General features: G+C 38.0%; 1 protein-coding gene across 11 annotated transcripts in view; it reads left to right on the forward strand.

Annotated features, from left to right (window-relative positions):
• SIPA1L1 (signal induced proliferation associated 1 like 1) overlaps window positions 1-22,074 on the forward strand; it is a 443,906-nt gene that overhangs the window by 126,447 nt on the left and 295,385 nt on the right. For 3 of the 11 annotated variants that reach the window (XM_057730455.1, XM_057730457.1, XM_057730461.1), the window contains one exon: window positions 2,707-2,802. The exons of 7 other annotated variants lie outside the window; for them this stretch is intronic. The gene's annotated coding sequence lies outside the window, so the exon portion shown is untranslated. Of the gene's footprint in view, window positions 1-820; window positions 895-2,706; window positions 2,803-22,074 lie in introns of all 11 variants that reach the window. One more of the 11 variants, XM_057730460.1, reaches the window with a different exon arrangement.

Genomic DNA, 22,074 nt, shown 5'->3' on the forward strand with positions numbered 1-22,074 from the left:
TATAGACTTGAACAATATCTGGTTTTAAACATAATTGACTTTTAAAAGGTTTTCATTTGCAACATTGAGGCCTAAAAAAAGGGCAGATTTGAAAGTCTTGGGGTATTAAGAAGGGGAGGAAGGAGGAGGGAATCAAAGTCTCTGCAGAGTGGAAGATGCTTCAGTAGAGTCATCAGGATGTGAAAGTATATTTCTGAACCTTTTTGGAAAAGCTAAAACATGAGACAAGGACATACATTTCGTGCAGATAGTCTAGGCTGTTCTGAAATTGTCACTTCACCATGCTGGTGGTAGCCTCCTAAGAAGTTCTAGGATATAACATAGTTTATAAATGCTCATTTTTATTATTTAAGGAGATATTTGACTTTAGAAATTCAAGAGAAATAAAGATGGTAATGTCTTAATAACATGTTTAGAAACCTAGAAAATACCTTAGAAATCAAGTATTCTGACTTTTTATATAAGCTTAAGCCCAAAGCTTAAATGATTTGCCCAATATCACACAACTAATGAATGGCAGAATTGGTACTAATTTTTTCACAAATTTTCACTGAATGATTCTTAACAGAAGAGGAATGTATAAACCTGTCTTTGTAGGTAACCCAGGGAGCAGCTATGAATTTGTTTAGAGATTTATATTTTATCTTAAAAATTCATGCAGATATTTTATCTTATACAAATTATTTATGTCCTCTTTTCATGTGTATAGGCAGTTTTTTGTGTTTTTTTGCAAAAATGTGCTTATCTGAGGAATCATCATTTGGAATTTTGAGGAAATGAACAGAATGAAAGAACACCTTAGGTTATTATTGTCTTGCAGGTGTTAAAAAAAGAAAATCAGAGTTTTAAAGAAAACTACAACAGGGAAATAGCTCTACTTGATCTGTTCTGAAGGTAAATATATTGGGGAAAGTAATTATAGTGCAGTGAAAATTATTTAGAAAATATTTTAAACCTCAACTTGAGAAGATAGGGTTGCTATTTATGTCATTTCAACATTCTGTGTAAATGAAATAAGATATGATTTGTATCTTTTTGCTAAAGATACTGGTTTGGAAGGGATCAGTTTTAAAAAAAGAGAGATGATTTGTATATATAATTTGTACATGTTTTTTCCTTGACCATAAAATTAGACTTACATGAGGAAAGACAGCCAACCTTACCCTACCCTTCCCCAGCAGGGAATACTATGAAGGTTTTTACTTCTCGATCTTTTATGTTAATTGTTTCTTTTGTAACACATGGTTAAATGAGATATTTATTATGCAGTCGAGCTGTAACTTGATTTTAATATGCTCCAAAATACTGTTTCCACAACTAATTAGAGAGCAGGATGTAAAAGGAAGAGCACTAGGCTGGCAGTCAGCAGATTGTGACTTAATCTTATCGGTAAAGTGAGAGTTTTACAGTGATAATGGGGTATTGGGGTCTCTTCCAGCTCTAAGAGCTTATGATCTCTGCTTGCTTGTTATCTGCTTAACACCTCCAAACACATATTTTCTAAAATTTAAATGTACAAATAGTGTGCCTATTTCAAGTTGTTCATTGTCTCCACACGAAACAGTTCTGTTCCCTCAAGAAGAATATTTTGGGAGGCAGTGCCCCTTAGTGTAGTCTGGCCAGTGGCTTCTCCTGCGTGACTCCCACAGGGGCATCATCACGCACGAACTTGCTAAACTAAGTCACTGGTGGCTCATAGCAAGCTCTCCTCTGATAAGTAGGGTGGATTCTGTGAGCCTCTTGGCAATTTTCAGACCGCCTCCTAAGATATGAGGAACTTTCAAATTGGGCCAGCAATCTTGAGGGACTAGAACTTGGAGTCTATCTGAATTTTAATTGCCTGGTGTTTGCAGATTTTCCTTTGATTGCAGGTGTCAGCATCAGGAGGCCTTTGTGAGACGTGTATAGCTGATTGTCTTGCCATGCTAGTATCACCTTGAAGGCATGCTGTTGTGTGTGTTTTCTGTTAAGTCTGCGTCACACTAGCTAGTTTACTAGTGCTAATTGGAGAGGCAGAGTTACCTTACAGAATTACTGGATTCATACCCCAATCTGGCAGAGTTACATGTGTAGAAGTTCAAGTATGGTATCTGCTGGCAGGCATGATTTGGCAGAGAGTGAGTGCCTTGTGGGTGGTGAAGAAGTGCAGCTATGGTGAAGACAATGAGGCTGGGGCCCCAGCTTCCCCAATATGCTACTATAGCTTAGTACCCAGGAGAGTCATTTTTCAGAAATCATAGCTCTGAAGTGAGAGAGAGCTTTACAGCCCCTGAATTATTTTGTGATATAGCTCTCATTTTTTACATCTTCTGGATTTGAATTTTTGAAGAACTTGGCAGGGTGCTCCAATATGGTCTAGACAGAATAAGCCCAAGGTACCCTGTTAGAGACTGACTTTGAGGCTGAAGAAAGCCTTTATGCCTCTTTCATTTCACTAAGGTATGACAGTATTAGAGCAGATGGGAGGCTAGTGTTTGAACTTAAGTTGTGTGAAAACTTCAGCAGCCAATTGGCTGACTCCTAATGGTAAGACAGGAAGAACCACCCACGTTTTCCATTTTGGATTTGAGTCACGGAGAACAGGTTTCCTGCAGAAACCATTTGGCTTTAACAAGTGTACGGAAATTTCATCTTTGATCAGATTGATGTTTTTATCTTCATTGTGCATGTATTTCACGTTCATTATTTCCCCTTTTCAATCCATAGGTTCAGTTTCAAATTTGAATCTCCTATAGGACTGACTGTAAACTAATTTCCCAAGATTTTTGTATAAGAGGTAGATGAAAAGCACTGTACTTTCAGGTAAGGATCTAGTTTTACTTCATCTTAATAATATATGACCCCCCCTTAGCCGAAGTCTGGGGTTCCCCCCACCCCCTTTCACATGAATAGAAGTATAGGTGAATTTTTTAAGAGGTGGCAAGTTGAATTCTCCAGACAGGTTTCTACCTGTTTGGGATGATCTAAGAGGTGTCAGTGGGCAGGCTACTTCAAACAATTAGAGAAGCAATATGTGATGGCGATTAAAACACATGCACATGTTCATTCGAAATGGCTTGTAAAACTGTATTTAAGTTTTTTTTTAGGAGGAGGAAATCATCTTTCTGATACCTACCACTTCCTTCCTGTGACTGATTGATTAATCTGTCATCTGTTTGTTTTCTGTATTAAAGCTTAAAGACATGGATGGTTTTAAGATTAATTTTTCTATCTCTGTGGCATCCCAGAGTACTATAGTAGTTCTGGGCATGAGAAAATTATAGGAAAAAGATCTGTACTCAAAATAATTTGGAATTTATATGGCTGGTATTTAGAAATGAGTTTTCTATAGAGGGAAGGGGAACTGTGCAGACCAAACCCAGAACAAAAATCAAACACACAACCCCCCCAACCCAAATCCGAAAAAACCACATGGCATAGGGAAAATTGTGCTGAGGTGGGATTGTCATCATGTTTCTTGTTACAAATGAAAATATATTTCCAAGAAGTAATAAATTGGCTTTTAAATCATCTACCTAATTTTCCTAATTGATTTTGAGATACTGAATCACTTCTAGATTAATTTTTATACCTCTTTAGGATGGTTACTTTTCAAGTTTAAAATATATAAAACTCAACTTTAAGTTGGTGGCATCATTTGAAGAGGGACAATGGCAACTGAGGGAGTAATGCAAAAATCAGTAATGCATTGTAGGATGGCTCTTGGTGCAGATTTAGCTTCTTAAGTATATCACTGGTTAAAGGAAATTAGTTTGCAAAACATTAACAAACCAACAAAGAGGCAGCTTAGTAGAGAGAAGCTGGCTTGGGATTTATTCACAAGCTACAGAGGATGTGTGGACATAATTTCTTTCCAGTGCATCCTGAAATCAGCCTTACTTAGACCTTTGTAGTAACTTCTTAACTAATTTCCCCGCACCGATCTTTGTAAAGTTGGATCCCATTACTTTCCGCTTGGAACACTTTAGGGCCTCCCTGTTACCTATAGCAGTGGCTCTCAAACTTTTGGTCTCAGACACCTTTTATAACATTATTAAGGCCCCGAGGGAACTTTTGTTTCTTTCGATTATATCTATCACTATTTACTGTATTAGAAATTAAAATGGAGAAAAGTTTAAAACATAATGTACAAGCTTACATTCCTTTCATGCAGAGTGATGACATCATCATGTCATGCAGCTTCTGGAAAACACGAGAGAAGGAGAGTGAAAAAGGCAAATAGCAGCATGGTATTATTTTTAAAAGTTTGATTTCCTGAGGTATAATTTATACACAGTGTAGTCCACCCTTTTTAGTGTACGGTTCTTTGGGTTTTGACAAATGCGTGTGACTGTGTGACCACAATGAAGATAAAGAACATTTCCATCACCCCAAAATGTTCCCCTACCCTTAGCCTCAGCACCCTCTGACCGGTTTTCTAGTTCTGTGGTTTCGCTTGTGCCCAAATGTCACGTAAATGGAATTGCAGTCTGTAGCCTTTTGAATCTGGCTTCTTTCATTTAACATAATGCACTTGAGATTCATCCATGCTGTTGTGTGTATCACTAATTTGTTCCTTTTAACGGCTGTCTTACTCCAATGTATGAATATTTATGTTCATACATAGACAAACATATGAATATGTTTGTCTATTTAACAGTTGGAAGACTTTGGACTGTTTCTAGTTTTTTGGCGATGATGTGTCTTAGTATTATTATTAAAATAGTTTTAACCTCACAGGCTCCATGAAAGGGTCTCAAGGACCCCTAGGGGCCCGAGACCTCTCTCTGAGGACCCCTGGCCATCCTGAACCACTTGCCAGGGTGTGATGTGTCCCCTGTCTAGAATGTGAAGACCTAGCTCAAGGGTCTCCTCTGCCCTGCCCTTTCTAAGCCCTCTTCCCACCGTTACCCCTATGCACCTTCAAACCCTAAGGCTGGGCTGGTCATCACCATCTGCTTGGCTGTAATTTGAGGACATGGCAGCTTCCCAGCTTCTTGAGAATGATGCCTTTCCTCTCCCTCCCAGCACATGCCTTGGGCACAGAAGATGTGCTGCCTGTTGGAAGGAATAAGTAACAATCCCTTACATGTATAAAGCATTTTACTATTTATATGAGGCTTTCCCATATATGATAACGTTCATCCCTCATTTCAACTCTGTGGAAGTATATAGCATGTGATTTTTAGTATCTTTTATTTTTTATCAGATAATAACATTGTCATAAAGCTCTGATCTTAATCAAGCTGCACCTGAGAATAACCCGGGGAGCTTTTAATAAATGTACTGATGCCCCAGACCAATTAAGTCCTATCTCTGGAGGTCAGGCCTGGGTATCGGTATTTTTTAAAAGTATCACTGTTGAATTATGGTCGAAGAGTTTGACTTACTGTGAAGTCTTAGTGGTGGTGTAGTCAAGACAGAAACCCAGGTTGACTCCCACTGTAATGCCTTTACCTCCACACTGTGAACTTTCACGTGAAGGCGAGCACTACAGAGGTTTAGAGAACTCGGTATAGATGCCAGCATGTCAGTGTATGGAGAGGCTATAGCACAAGAAGCTCAACACTGAATTTAGAGTCAGGGGACCATGTTTCCGTTTTGGCTCTGCATTTATTAACTGTGGATTAATAAATACTTGAGTCTGTTCTCACTTGTAAAGGAAGGATACCACCTTACATTCTAGAAGCTATTGTGGGGATCAAATTAGATGATGTGTTAAAGGATTTTGAAGGATTTATTTAAAGGATTACAAAATCCTTTTGTAAACTGTGAAGTGCTGTCTAAAACTTATTTTTACTTGATTTTAGCCTAGTGTATTTATTGGCTAGCTTTCCTGGGGGGTTCATAAATTATACAAGTAATATATAAATAGAGTCTCACTGAAATAGTCAAGTAACAGGATTATGCAGACTAAAACCAAGAGGTCACTATTGGTCGCATGCTTTCAATCCTTGGTGTACGTGTTCAAGTGCATAAATATGTATGTATGGTAACTTATTTTTTCAGTTGTCTTAACATAAATAGAGTCTTACTTTATATGGTTTTTTTTTTTTTTTAAACTTGACATGTCTTAGATGATTCCATATTAGGGTATATAAATCCCTCTCATTCTTTTTATAGCTGCATATTTTTTTCATCCATTTCCAAGTTGATGGACATTTAGCCTGTTATCCACTTTTTTACTTTTATAAAAAAAAGCTAATCAACATTCTGAGCTCTTATTAAAACATTAGTTTATTCTTATTAAAAGATTTATTCTGTTTTTAAGATATTGGGAGGTGAAGTAGTAAATGTTTTATGTATGAAATCTTAGACGTTGTCTGCTCAAGTCAATACAACTAAGAGTTTCTAAAAAAAAAATCATGGTAGAATATACTAGACCTTGGAGAACTTTTTCATATGTTCTTGTATATTTTATTTTATTTTTGTGGTATTCTTATTTCACTATTTGGATAGACTTTTAAAGACTAGCATGTATATTGCTTAAGTTTAACTCTTCTGGGTGTGATTACTGCATACTTTCCCTTTCCCTTACGTGAAAACAACTTAACAATAATGGCCAGTACTTACTTATGTGGGTAGTGTCCTGAGAGGTTATTATATCCATGGTTTCATTTCTTTCTCTCAGGAATTTGGTGGTGTTCTCCAGGTAAAGCATATAGAAATGGAGAATCAGAGGGGTCAGCTCACTTGTCCAAGGTTGTTTATGGATATAGGATTCAAAGGTCCTGCTTCCAGCTTTGATGTCAGGATTTCACTGAATCAGAGATGGTGCTTTTTATCTGTGACATCACAGTTTACTTTCTAAATTACTTATATTTGTATATTTTATTTTGTAATACCAGTAATAATTTAACATATACAGAAATAGTTCATGCTCTGGAGTATCCATTTTTTAGAAAGTATGTATAATAAAAGCAGTCTATTAATGTAACATTATAAAGGTAAATACTTATTGAATTTGATAGTAAAAATGGTGTTTTGGATTGAGAAAGGCTACCAAATGGGAAGTTGAACTCTATTTTTATCCGACAGTAACCTTGATAAAATAATGCTTTTTCCTCACTGGTAAAATAGTTCACTTTATACTTAATCAGCACCAATCCTGAGGAACATTAGTGTGAATAAGATATACTTGGGAGAACATTCGGCACTGGTGATCTAGATGAATTGCGAAATGGCATTCTAGTAATACTTCCCTTACCTTGAGTAATAAGGAGAACATTTCCGGAAGGATTTGTTGATTCATAACAAATGAAAGATTAAAATGATCTCTCTCTCTTGTTGAAAGTACCAGAAGGCAGCCTCAAAGTTTTTTAAACACACTGAAATGTGTTCTTATAAATTTATTCTAGGCATGATTGAGTGTTAATAGTGATCGTCATAAATGGACTTTTATCAGAGATCCAGTTTCATGCATAGTCTTTGTGTACTGTGTACTCTTGTGTCACTCTTACTTGAATGATAAAATGAAACTGAGGTCCAACTGCGTAGTCTGGAGCTCATCGATGATAAGTGTCAGCTCCTTACTCCTTCCTGGGTCTCCTTAATGCAACTCTCCTGTTAACTATGAAATATGGTGACTGAATGGTTGAAACAGATCTTTTGGTGGACTCTTGGCCTTACGGACTGAAGTCTGTATTTTATTAAGAAGTGAGAAAACATAAATCAGAGTTAAGACATTATCATACTGTCTCATTCCTGATTTTTAATTTATAAGCCTTCTCTAGAGGAAATATTTTTGGCCAATACTGTTTGATGATTGACCGACAGAAGAGAATGAAGGCATTGGCTCACCTTCCTGTAAGGATTGTTCACTAAGAATTAGTCTGGCACCCCAGAGTGGGTTTAGATCACAGGAAGCAAGTAGCTGGTAGTGACTTCTGGCTGCTGTCGATAATACAAGCAGATTCAAGTTAATAACCTAGTGTAATCTACTCTGAACAATACCTTTGAAAAATGTTCTCATATTTATCTTTTTCTCCTGTTTCTAGACTTGCTAATTTGCTTGGATAGATCCAGAAACAACATTGTCCTTTATTGCCACCTACTTGGAACTGCTTTCTGAGATAACACACTCCACCCTTTAGAGGAATTCATTTCTTTTTTGAAAATTAGGAATTTGTTATTTTTTACCCATGTTCTATATTTAGATTTCCATCTTTTAGAATTTAAATACTCATGTACATTCTGCCCTAGAGACTAAGAGGCATTATATAAGGATTTCCCTCTTCACCCCCTCTTTTTTCAGTATCCGAACATCACATTCCTTGGCCTGGTATTTGTTTTGCATCTGTGTTTCACTGTGATCCTAGCAAGTTCATTCAAGCAGCGGTTGAACTGAGGTTAAGTATATTATGGTTGTTTGGCAGGATATGGCCGTAAACACTTCTCTTTAAATGCAGGATGGCCTGGGGTGACTATAATGTTCAGTTGCATAATCACAGATCACAAACACAAGAATGAGCACATGGACTACATATATCTTTAGTGAGGAATTGCCCCACAGGATGGAGTCTGCTTGAGAAACTATCTGTAGAGTTCTCTTAAATGTTTTCTTAGACAGTTATATTAATATTATGCATTTAATTAGAATGCTTCTGTTTGGGTAGAACTATGAACAGTTTTTCAGGGTTTCCAGAAAGTCTCCCACTTAACATCTGAAAGAATGAGTTAAAAAAATAAAAGAATGAGTTAAAGTGTTGCAAGTGTTTTAGAAATATATTGTATATATGTTTCAAAATTTTATCATATTTTCTCCGGTCCCCTTTTTTCCTTCTCCTTCTGGTATTTTTGTGACTTAAAAGTTGTTTTGCAAAAGATACCCTCAGAAGTAATTCACTCTCTAGAGACTGGATGGAGAGGAGTCCTTCTCAAATATTGGTAATGTGTCCATTCAGGGGGTCTCTGCTATGAATGTCAAGAACTGATCTTTGGAGCTCTTAGGGAGTATTGGAAAATACTCCAGGTTACTGTTGGCAGCTGAAGAACTGAAAGTGGGTAGCAAGGCCTTTTGGGCATATTATATATTTTTTGAGGCTGATGCCAGTGTATTTGAAAAATTTTTTTTTACTTCCTTAATTACTACTTGCAGTATTTATTAGGAAACTGCATATATTTGATACAGATTCAGTGTTTCTGTAGTCTTTTTTACTAAACATTTTACTGAATGTTTTTATTGAACTGCTTGTTCTTCAGTTTACAAATAGTTTTAATTTTTTGTAACTGTTCGTATACATTTCTCACGTGTTTTACTCAAACTGATTTTTGTCTGTAAACTTGTTTGGAGAAACCAAATTCAGTTAAAAATATTTCCTTGACAGTGGCCTCAAGGTTGGACACTATAGATTTTTATTTGAAATGTTTATTTTAATTTTTAGCAAAGCAATAATATGCCTGGTTTAAATAGTAAGTAGAATAGTTAATAGTAATACAGCCTTGAAAAGAAAAAATTCTGTGCTCCAGCCTTTCTACCTCTCTTCAGAGGCAGTCATTTTCATGGTTGTTTTTGGTTTTGTTTTGAAGATTTATTTATATATTTTTGGCTGAGTTGGATCTTTGTTGCTGTGCATGGGCTTTCTCTAGTTGTGGCGAGCGGGGGCTACTCTTTGTTGTGGTTCGCAGGCTTCTCATTATGGTGGCTTCTCTTGTTGTGGAGCGTGGGCTCTAGGTGCGCAGGCTTTGGTAGTTGTGGCGCACGGGCTTAGTTGCTCCGAGGCAGGTGTGATCTTCCCGTACCAAGGATCGAACCTGTGTCCCCTGCATTGGCAGGCGGATTCTTAACCACTGTGCCAACAGGGAAGTCCCGTTTTTTGTTTTCTTGGTTTTTTTTTAAGCTAGTTCTTTTGGCATTTATTGCTGTATATCTAAATAATTTATTTTTATTCTTTCAATTTTAGTATATGTACTGCCGAAGCAAGCACTATTTTTATTCTTTCAGATTGAGTTTTTAATTCTAAACATTATCTTTTGACATCTTCCTACAGAAGGTGATGATTTAGCTCCCCCACTATCCTTTCCCCATTCTCCCAATGACAGTTTTATCTAATTTTTGGTTAGGCCATCATTCAGTACTTAAAGTATTATCATTTGAATATTGATGACCTTGGCCAGAGAGTATTCAGTGATTACTTACTCCTTCTTCAACTTTTTCCCCTCAGATATAGTGGTTACTTTGTTTTTAATTTGCTTAGCTTTCTTTCTTTCTTTTTTTTTTCTGTGCAGAGTGATAATTGCTATTTTTTTAAAGCTCTTTATTGGGATATATTTGCTTTACACTCTTGTACCAGTTTTTGAGGTACACCAAAGTGAATCAGCTGTATTTATACATATATCCCCATATCCCCTTCCTCCCGCGACTCCCCCCCCCCCCCCCCCCCCCCGTCCTGGCCCTCTAATGCATCACCCATCATCAAGTTGATCTCCTTTTGTTATATAGCAACTTCCCACTAGCTATCTCTTTTACAGTTGGTAGTGTAAATATGTCTATGCTACTCTCTCACTTCGTCCCAGCTTCCCCTTCGCCCTCCACCCCATCCCCGTGTCCTCAAGTCCATTCTCTACATCTGTATCTCTACTCTTGCCTTGTCACTGGGTTCATCAGTACTATTTCTTCAGATTCCGTATATATGAGTTAGCATACGGTATTTGTTTTTCTCTTTCTATTGACTAAGTGCTAACTTTGCTCTAAGCATTCTGATGGAACTGTAAGGACTCAAATAGTAGAACTTGTTAGGGTATCCATCAGTTCCAGTTTTCTCTTGGCACTGTCTCTCCCAGAGCTCTGTGTCCTGCTGGTTCTGAACTGCTTACTGTTGAGCCACCACAGACCTGCCATTTTGGATTTACTGCCATCTTGGGGATTCCCTTGGGTTTTCTCCTTTGGGGATATTTCATTTTCTGGATTCTGTGTAGTCATCTTTCTTTGTTTATTCCCTCACTTTGGGGGGAGGGGGTGTGTGTGTGGGGGGGGTGTGTATCTCAATATATACCACTATTTGTATGCCCACAAGTAGAATTTAAAAATAAAAGTTTGTTTTCTAATTGCTGCTAATAAGAACATGCTTGATTTTTTTAAATCAACTTTGTGTTCTGCAAATCTTGCTACATTTATTTATTAGTTCTAGTAATTGTTTTGCGGATTCCTTGAAATTTTCTACAAGAATGATCATAGGATCTTCAGATAAGTTTTACTTCTTCCTTTTTGATCTTTATGCCTTTTATTTATTTTTCTTGCCTTATTTCAGTGGCTGGACCCTCCAGTATAGCATTGACTAGAAAGTGGTAAATGTGAGCATTCTTGCCTTATTCTTCATCTCAGGGGAAAACAATTCAGTCTTTCACCTTTGAGTGTGATATTGGTTTTAGGTTTTGAGTGTAGTTGTTCCTCATTAGTTTCAGGAGATTCTGCACTCTTCCTAGTTTGTAGAGAGTTTTTGTTATGATGGTTGTTGGATTTTGTCGGATTGCCTTTCAGCATCTGTTGAACTGATCCTCAGCTTTTCTCCTTTATTGTGTTATGTTGATTGATTTTCAGTTGTTAAAACAGTTCTGCATTCCTGGGTAAACTCTACTTTCTACTTGCTTATAATGTACTTTTTAAATATTTTATGGAATTTAATTTGCTCAAACTTTAAAAAAAATTTTTGCATATGTATTCAGAAGGGATATGAGTCTGTAGTTTTTGTTTTTTGTTATCTTTGTCAGGTTTTAGTATTAGTGTTTTATGTTAGCCTTGTAAAATGAGTTGGGCAGTGATCTCTCCTCTATTTTCTGAAAAAGTTAAATTTCTTTCTTGAATGTTTGATAGAATTCATCAGTGAAATCATCTGGAATTGGAGTGGTTTTTTTGGAAATATTTTTGATAACAGATTCAGTTTCTTGAAAAGATATAGGACTAGTTAGGTTTTCTGTTTCTTGTGTCAATTTTGATAGGTTTCATTTTTTTCAAGAAATGTGTCCATTTCATGTAAGTTGAGTTTGTTAGTGTAAAGCTATACGTCATATACTCTTAAATGTCTGTAAGATCTCTGGTAATATATGTTTTTTTTCATTTCTGATACTGGTGATTTGTGTTTTGTCTTCTTTTTTTGTTGACTGATATAACTAGAAGTTTGTCAGTTTTGATGATAATTTTAAAACCCAGTATTTGACTTTATTTTGTCTCTTGACTTTATGTTTTCTATTTCATTATCTCATTATTATTTCCTTTATTATTTCTTTTCTATTTTGAGTTTAGTTTGCCCTTCTTTTTATTGTTTCTTAAGGTAGGACCTCAGGTCATTTTGGCACATCTTTCTTATTTTCTTAGATTAAGCACTTAGAGTTTTAAGTTTTCCTGTATGTACTGTTTAGTGGCATTCCAAAATTTTTGATTTTTGTTGCTGTTGTTGCCATTCAGTTCACAGTATTTTCTAATTTCCTTTTTGAGTTCATCTTTGATCCATGAACTCTTTGGAGGCATGTTGTTGTTCAGTCACCATATATTTAGAATTTTCCTAGATATCTTGTTGTTGATTTCTAGTTTAATATCATGGTAATCAGAGAATATACTCTGTATGATTTTGATCCTTTTAAACTTATTGAGACTTACTTTATAGCCACAGCATGTGGTCTATCTTGGTAATGTAATGTGCATTTGAAAGGAATGTATATTCTTCAGTTGTTAGAGTTTCTATAAATGTCAATTAGGTCAAGGTAGTTGATAGTGTTTTTTAGATCTTCTGTGTCTTTCCCGATTTTTTCCCTGAATTTTTTTGTTTGTCTTTGGTTTAATTGTGTCAGTTACTGAGATGGGATGTGAAAATCTTCTACTCATGCATTGTCCTTTTCTTTCCTTAATTCTGCTTTTGCTTAATGTATTTTGAGGTGCATATACATTCACAATTGCCATGTCTTTATGTTAAGTTGTCCCTTTTGTAATTACGATGTTCTTTTTTTGTGGTAATACTGTGTCTTAAAGTTGATTAAAAGTTCTGTGTGCGTGGTGATGAAACCGCTGAAACGCGTCTTGCAGGGCTCCAAGGAGCTCTGGTTATGTCTCAGCACAGGAAGAATTCAGAGAGAGGCAAATTGATAGATAAGAAATGATTTATTAGAATAGGACGCTTGTGAGGCTTAAAGTGGGCCGGCAAGAGGGTGCTGCACGGAGAACTTAGTGGGCTACAGATCTATAATCAGAGGAGAAGTGGGGAGGGGGAGAACACCACCTTCTTTCTCATTCTTGAGTAGGCATCAGGCTTCCATCATAAATTCCTCCTCCACGTTCGGTGGGGAGTTTTCTTACCCCTACATGGTCAAACTGGGACTGTCATGGTGCAATGGAAATGAGCAGAAAGGCAGTAACATATGCTAAAACATGGTAAACCATCTCAGGTTTCAGTATAATGTCACCTTTTCCTTATAGTTTTGTTTTTAGTGTGTACAGAGGAGCACGTCCTAGGAATTGTTAACTTTCTCAGCCCGCTGGGTAGGATGAGGGTCTCATGCCACTGTGGTTTTACTGTTCTGGGGCATGTCTCATGCTCCTGTTCCATAGTTTTTGTTGTAAGCCTGCTTGGCTTTGTGGTTAAGCAAACCTTTCTTGAGTGATCATTAACTTACAGGAGTCTTCCATACTTTTTTTTTTTTTTTTTTTAATTTTTTTTTGGGGGGGTACACCAGGTTCAATCATCTGTTTCCATACACACATCCCCGTACTCCCTCCCTTCCCCGACCCCCCCCCCCCGAGTCCCCCCCACCCTCCCTGCCCTAGTCCTCCAAGGCATCTTCCATCCTTGAGCTGGACTCCCTTTGTTATACAACAACTTCCCACTGACTATTTTACAGTTGGTAGTATATATATGTCTGTGCATACTTTTTTCATTACTTACAGTCCCCTAATGGAATTAACTATTTAATCACCTGCTTTGTCCCTTTACTCTGTCCCTGACATTGGGCCTGGTTATTCTGGTGTCCTTCCCCTATGGATGCTGAGCTTGGCCTGTGACATTTCATTGAGAGTTCTCAGATGTCAGTTTCGCCAGTAAAGAATCTTCTAGTCTGTAAGTCTGAAGCGGGGCTGGCAGTCTGCTCTTAACTTGCTGACCCATATTTTTAGTATAGAGATTCATTCCTATTCTCAGTTATGCCTGGTCAAACCTCTCATTGAATAAACCCTAGACTGATGCTGGTAAAATGTACAGTTATTGTGTTTGGCAATTGGTTCTTTACACAGATTCTAAAACCAATTCCTTGGGGTTGGGGTGGGGGGGTGGGGCTTGAGATGGGATGAATTGGGAGATTGGGATTGCCATATATACATTACTAATAAGAAAAAAATATCAAATGGTACACTTTAAATATATGCAGTTTATTGTATGTCTATTAATCTCAATAAAAGTTCTTAAAAAAAAACAAAAGTAAAACCAATTCCTTTTGTTTTCAGCTTCATCCCTTATGTAGTAATCCTTTCTGGAATTCTGTACCATGGATAGACTTGCTTCTTCCTAGCCTATTCCAGGGTTTTCTCCTTATCCCCACCAGTTAGGTTTCAGCTTTCTTCCAGTTTGCTAAGTCAGTTTTTAGTTACGCATTGGCTTTCCATCTTTCAGAATTTTGTTGGCATGTCTCACATGTTATTGTTTCTTCTTCCATTTTTCTTTTATTGTTATTTCTTGAGGGAATGTAGATAAGCATAAATTTGGTCATCCATTTTTATCCTTTAGGGACTTTTTAGTTTTATTACAGTAAGCGTTTTGATTGGCATACATTATTATTAACCTGATCTGTAGGTTGTAAACCACGAATTCAGCTTATCTTTCGCTATAAATGGAAAAAAGAAAGTGTGTGTACGTGGGGTCCATTATGTATGGGTTAGTGATTTGAAAACTAATGTATTTCCTGCTAATGATTTCATTTACATTAGACTGTCTTAGTGGCGTTTACTTTCTTTGTGCTTTGTTTGGTAGACATTGAGTAGTAGACATTTTCCTTTTTATAGTTTTCATGGTAGTCATTTTTTGTTGAGGGGCTAATAATTGTGTAAAATGTTGTTATAAATGATAATCTTTCATTTTTTGAGAATCTTTTAATTGTTACCATATTCTTTCCAGTTCCTTCTTTTTGAAAATGAACACATTAGGTTTGTTACGTAAAATAGAGATTTCCTAGACTTGGGATTCAAAAGTCCCTGGGTTACTGGTTTAATCTGAGTGTCATTTAAAAACGTTTTCAGTTTCTTCACCTGTACATGGGAAATGTAAACTTCATACAGTTGTTAACAGTATCTTACTTGAAAGGTAACAGACAGGAAAGTGTTTAAAAAATTATAAAGCAGGACATCTGTGTAAAGCGGTGTATTAAATGTAATTAATGTATTCTTGTGTAGTCAGGAATTAAGCTATTTGTGTTTCTACTCTTTGGTAATTGAATGCTTCTTGCAGGTAACTTTTAGTTGAATATTTTTCATGGCGTAAAACTTCTCCTTTGTTTTCATAATACTCATTTCTTAATACCTTCATGACCAGATCTAGTCTTGCATGAAAACAGAAGAGATGACTACCTAAATACTGTTTTTGCTGTTTCTTACAGAATGCTCAGGGACTCACCCCTAAATTGCTCCATGTTCAATCTGGTATTTTGGATGCTTTTCAAAGACTTGCTGTTAAGTTGCTGGTATTATCACGGAAGAAATTGTATCTCGAGATCATGTTTACCTGTGGCATGCCAGCTCACTGTAGTTTATCTGAAGGACAGGACCTTAGGAAATAGGATATAGATCTATTAAGTTTCTTGGAAAGGAGGGTAGAACGAATCTAAAATCTAAAGCAATGTCAGGAATTGTAGGCCTCGATAGAGAACCATCGCTGTCAGCCTTGGGAAGCAAGGAAATGATCTCAAGTGGAGTAGGGATAATGTGACTATTTGGTAGTACTTTTAGATCCAACCCTGTCTGATTTCTTAATCATCATAATACTTCTAAGGTTATGGTCATACTTGAACATAAGATCTGTGGCACTTGAAGACGAAAGATGTAAGTTCTAGTAGCTTAGCAATACTTACATGCTCTTCATGTAAGCCTCTTCAGGCAAGTTTCACATGTGAGAAAAAAATGGAGGTTTTCCCAGTCTTAATTAGGAGAACTGAAAAAAAAAAGAATGTTAGTAATTAGCTATTACCATAGCAGAGTTGGCCTTTGGACAAAATATAAAGCATTCATCCATGTGTCACTTATTTAATGAGTTTGGAACCCCCCCCCCAGCACTCTTGTTTAGTGTATTTATTTTATTTATTTATTTAATTTTTTAAAAGTATTACTGAGGGGCTTCCTAGGTGGCGCAGTGGTTAAGAATCCGCCTGCCAATGCAGAGGTCACGGGTTCGATCCCAGCTCCAGGAAGATCCCACATGCCGCGGAGCAACTAAGCCCGTGTGCCCAAAAAAAAAAAAAAAGTATTACTGAAATTTTTATTAATTTTGGTCATTATGCTTTTCTTAGTTGAAATGCAATTAAAACTGTTATTGAATTTTTGCTAATTTTGACCATCATGATTTTTCTTTTTTTTTCTATTTTTTTTAAGCTCTTTATTGGAATATAATTGCTTTACATTCTTGTACCAGTTTTTGAGGTACACCAAAGTCAATCAGCTGTATTTATACACATATCCCCATATTCCCTCCCTCCTGCGACTCCCCCCCACCCTCCCCGTCCCGGCCCTCTAAGGCATCATCCATCATCGAGTTGATCTCCCTTTGTTATACAGCAACTTCCCACTGGCTATCTATTTTACAGTTGGTAATGTATATATGTCTATGCTACTCTATCACTTCGTCCCAGCTTCCCCTTTGCCCCCCGCCCCCCTTGTTTAGTGTATTTAGAAGCAGCTAGATTATAGAGGAAATGGTAAATTTATAGTAATTTTGTCAGTTTTGGGATCGTGGTGATCAATACATTAGACATTTTTTTTTTTAAATAGAAAATATAGTCATATAGCTATGAACTTTTATATTTGTTGACATAAGGTATAAATAGCTTTAGTGCTTGAAAAGTCATGTAGATACTGGCTTTAGAAGCTTTCTAGTGTGTTGCCTTTGCTTATGACCTTTTTGGTTCTAGAAATATTCAAAATAACCTTTCGTAGCGTTACTGTTGAATTAAACACACTTACTTTGGCACTTTGTTGGCCATGTGATTTTATGGATTTCTGATGGGCTTTGCTGGTCAGGTTGCTCATTCGTGGTACCCTTGTCTCTGAATGAATTTCTGGAATGACCACCTCACTTCTCTCCTGTGCCTAATTCGTCCTTTTTGAATCCATGGTATCCAGTGTTTTACTATGGAGAATAATTGCATATATATTTTAAAGACTAAGCAGTAGTACTATTTGAGTTCTGTTTTATGCTGTTTTCTCCTTTTTGGTTGTTTTGTTAATCATAATTGTTTACGGCTCTTCTTTTGGAAAAGTCAAAGTAAACGAAAAAAGAAAAGCATAGTCATTGAAGACCGTCTTTGAATTGCTTGAATGTGCTTGACTATCAAAATGTTCTTATTCTAGGAGGAAGTCCATCCTAGTTAACTTTTTTCTGTTAATTGAACTTTGGGATTTTAGTCAAGTAACACTCAGCAATAATTATGTTTCTGAGTTAGGTGGGTGTTGGAGGAGAGTGGCGGTTCTGTCTGCCAGGGAACTGTCACTGGAGATAAGGGGCTCCAGAGGTAAGAGTTGTGCATAGAATACTGGCACTGTTATCATGTAAGCCAAGTGTTTTGGGCAGTTCCAGGCTAGCCTTCCTTTGCATGGAGGGGAAGAAAGCAGCAAAACCCAGACAGAATAGGCTTTAGAATCTGAATGAGCAATGAAAATGACATTTCTGTGGAGACTTTGTCCCACCTTTTGTCAACATGTGACAGAAAGGCAACAATGGCCTGAACAAATTTACATTAGAACTTGTTCAGAGAATGAAGAAAGGAGAGAGATTTGTTTACCCAGCAGCAGTCCAAAGGTGACTCAGTTTTGTCTGTTGTCAGTCGATCTAAGAACACCATTTTTATTGACTTTTCTTTAGGATTCACTAACAAAGGAGCTGTGTAGAATTGAATCAAGTTTCTCTCTGGGTGAGGGCTTTTATTAGGAAGAATAACTTGGTAGATGTTTTAGCAATTTCAGAAGCTCTTGTCTGTTCTTGACTTAACAGGGAGAGTATTTTGATTTGCTTGACAGCAAACTTTGAGTGCCCAGATGTGAAGACTGTCCGTTCTTCGGGGAAGATGAAGATCATTGAGATGCAGTCTAGGTTCTTAAAGAGCCACATGTATCGCTTTGTAGGGGAATCAGGCATGGGCATCATAACAGAGTGATAAGTGCCCCAAGAGAGGCCTGTCACAATACTGTGGGGGTTTCAGAGGAGGGAGAGAGAGAGGCACTCATTTCCCCAGTGAGTGAGGGGAGCTGGCTCAGTGAAGCTTCATCTAGGCCATGGTATCCAAGCAGTGTCTTGCTAGGTGGGACTGGAACATATGAAGAATTCTTTAGATTGAGGCATGGGCAAGTGTTGAGGTTAAGAATTTCAGATTTGCTACAGTGTCCAGCATGGAAAAGTAAATAATAAGATAGAAATGCTAATAAAAATATAATAATACTAGCATTTACTGAATGCCTCGCTTGTGATAATTTGTTTTAATTCATTTCCTCTTAACAATGACATCATAATCCTAGGAGGAAGGTACTATTGTCATCCCCACTTTACAGATGGAGAAACTGAGGTATAGATAGGTTTTAAAAACTTGGGTAAGGCTGTACAGTTAGTAGAATTTGACCCCAGGCTAGTTCTGGAGAGCCCACCCTTCCTTGCTATGTTATACTGTGGGAAATGTAGCAGAAGGAGACTGGGGTCTGTTTGTGTAGAGCCTTGAATGCCCACATGAATCATGCAATATATTGGAAGAGATTACTTTCTTTTTCAGTGGTTCCGTGCAAGGGTTTTTAACAAGTTCTGTCATTTCTTTTACTGTTCCATGCTTTGATGCCTTTGACATGCCTTTCCCACTTTACCCAGTCAATTTCTACTCATTTTTCTTTTTTTCTTTTTTTTAATTAATTTATTTATTTGCTGCATTGGGTCTTCCTTGCTGCACACAGGCTTTCTCTAGTTGCAGCGAGCGGGGGCTACTCTTTGTTGTGGTGCGCAGGTTCCTCATTAACGTGGCTTCTCTTGTTGCTGATCATGGGCTCTAGGCACGTGGGCTCCAGTAGTTGCGGCACACAGGCTCAGTAGTTGTGGCGCACGGGCTTAGTTGCTCTGTGGCATGTGGGATCTTCCTGCACCAGGGATTGAAGCCCTGTACTCATTTTTCAATTCTTCACTCATAGTACCTTTTCTGTGAGGCTTTTCTCAATCACCCAGGAAGCAGAGTCTTCCTGTGGGCTCCCAGGGCTGTTTGTTTGCACCTTTAATACAGTGTTTATCATTTACCAGAACCCCCACCCCCCCAAGTGGGTTGGAATTCCTTGAGAATTGGGACTATGTATCCTTGAGAATTGGGACTATGTATCCTTGAGAATTGGGACTATGTATCCTTTTTGGATCCCTGGGGTTGGGCTCATCTTTGTTGCTGAATAAAGCTCAGGTAACTCTCAAGGGAGGGTGATACATTGTCAGATGTCATGCTGACTTTTTTCATTCCTCTCCTTCTGAGTTACAGGCTTTAGAAATACTTAGAGAAGAGAGAAAGTCATATATGAGATAATACTTTGGTTGATTGGGTTTCTGTGGTAATGAAGGAGAGCGATTATTCTGGATTTAGGGTTACTGGGGGTGATTTCTGTGAGGTATGGGCTTTGGGTTTGGCCCTTCCGGAGGTGTAACATTTAAGTTGACTGAGGGGACAGGGCACACCGGTTGAAAGAACAACATGAGCTGAGGACACAGATGGGGTCAGATGGGAGATCACACTGTCAGCCATGAAACGTGAGCCTCTCGGCTTCCTGCTGTACCCAGTAGAGCATTTTACAGCATAGAGAATCTCTTGAAAGCCCTGATTTTCTTTACAGTCTGCCAGAAAGATGTATGGGCAAGCAAAACATTTGCCATATTGTGGTTTGAAGTTGTTTTTTTTTAATTTTATTTTTGGCTGCATTGAGTCTTCGTTGTTGTGCGTGGGCTTCTCAGTGTGGTGGCATCTTTTTGTTGTGGAGCACAGGCTCTAGGGGCACGGGCTTCAGTAGTTGTGGCGCATGGGCTTAGTTGCTCAGCGGCATGTGGAATCTTCCCCGTCCAGGGATTGAACTCGTGTCCCCTGCATTCCCAGGCGGATTCTTAACCACTGAGCTACTAGGGAAGCCCTGTGGTTTGAATTTAAAGTAAGGTCCTAACACATGGCATAGGAAATTCAAATGCTCAAGATACCTTTTGGTAGGAAAAGTACTGTCAAAGGATGGATCCACTTGGTCTAAAGCAAACTTTCCCTCCAGAAATTCTTTAAAATCTTTTGCCAGTTTCCTTAGAGCAGTAGAGATGTTCAGATTGCTGTTGTGGACTTGTGTGGTTGAACTCCGCTTCTTGCTCTTCATCTTAGCAGCATTCTGCCTGTGATGTGGGGAACTGAAGCTACTGAGGAGAGGCAGGGTTCATCGGACCTGTGGAGAGGAAAACGCTAAAGAACTCCCATAGTAAAGGAGGGCACTGGAATCCAGAGAGGGGGGTCCTTGTTAAGAAACATCTTCCAACAATCGGAAACCCTTTAAAGTGCTTTTGAGGCACAACCCAAAGATACTAAAAAGTGATGCCTTGAAGCTGCCGATGCCCAAGATTGAAAGCTTTCCTCCTTCACTAAGTTCAGATTGAAAGCAGTTGTGTTCTCAGAAGCACCTAACAGGGAAAGGGCCATCTTCCCTAAGAGGGTCAGGGTCACAGCTCACCATTTTACTGGCTGATTATTCAGGGGATCAGAGGCCCTACCTTTGGTCGAAGGAAGGACTAAAGAGAAAGCGTGTCTAGCTCTCGTGCATGTGGCCTCCATCCCAGAGTCTTCTCTACGCACAAGTTTTCCTTTCCTACTGATGACTGAAGATTTTAGGGCTATAGATGTTTAAACGTAAGCTCCTTGATGTTAGGGACGTGGTCTTGTTCCCTAATATATCCCCAGGGTCTAGAATAGCACTGTCAAGTGGAAATGTAATGTGAGTCCCCATATGTGTAAGTTTTCTAATTGCCATGTTGAAGGAATGACAATTCTCATTGTCAAAAGAGATGGAATTAATTTTAATAATGTATTTAACCTGAATATCCAAAATGTTACCATCTCAACACATAATCGACATAAAAAAAATGAGCTATTTTACATTTTTCGTTCATACTGAATCTTCAAAATCTAGTGTCTGTTTTATGCTTACAGCAGGTATCAGTTTGAACGAGAGCTGTTTTGAATGCTTAGTAGCACATGTGACCACTGCCTGCCGTATTGGGCAGCGCAGGTCTGAACTGTACCGGGTATGTGGTAGAAGCACAGTAAATATCTGTTAAACGAAGGAAGAAAGGGAGAGATGGTGGGAGGAAGGAAATGTTGAAACTTCAGAGATGCGTCAGCGGAGAAACACTGTTTTACTTGTTTTGGGGTGTCTTAGCAGTTTCCTACTAGGACAGCAGCTGAATGATCCTGATTACTTTAATCATGTGCAAATGTGTTATCTTGTTGATCCCTACCTTCAACAGCACTGTTTAGACAGGTCAGGTTTCACTGTCTTTAATTTAAAGGCGGCCTACCTGAGGCGTGGTTGGGTGAGTGTGTGGCTTAACCAAGATTCACACTCGGGTCTTTGGAGTCCTAGTTCAGTGCTTTCTCCTCACTACTGTGCAGCTTCCCGTGGGTTTGGTTAGGTATGCTCATCCTTCCTGTGAACACTGGTTGGTTCTTAGATGTGGATAGATTTTAAAAGACAACTGAATAAATGTTAATATAGAGCTATATAAAAATAGTGATGGGGAGTTTGGGATTAGCAGATGCAAACTATTATGTGTAGAATGGATAAACAACAAGGTCCTATTATATAGCATGGGGAACTGCATTCAAAATCCTGTGATAAATCATAATGGAAAAGCATCTGAAAAAGAATAT

The sequence above is a fragment of the Hippopotamus amphibius genome, chromosome 4 (genome assembly GCF_030028045.1).
Source record: "Hippopotamus amphibius kiboko isolate mHipAmp2 chromosome 4, mHipAmp2.hap2, whole genome shotgun sequence".
Taxonomy (NCBI): Eukaryota; Metazoa; Chordata; class Mammalia; order Artiodactyla; family Hippopotamidae; genus Hippopotamus; species Hippopotamus amphibius.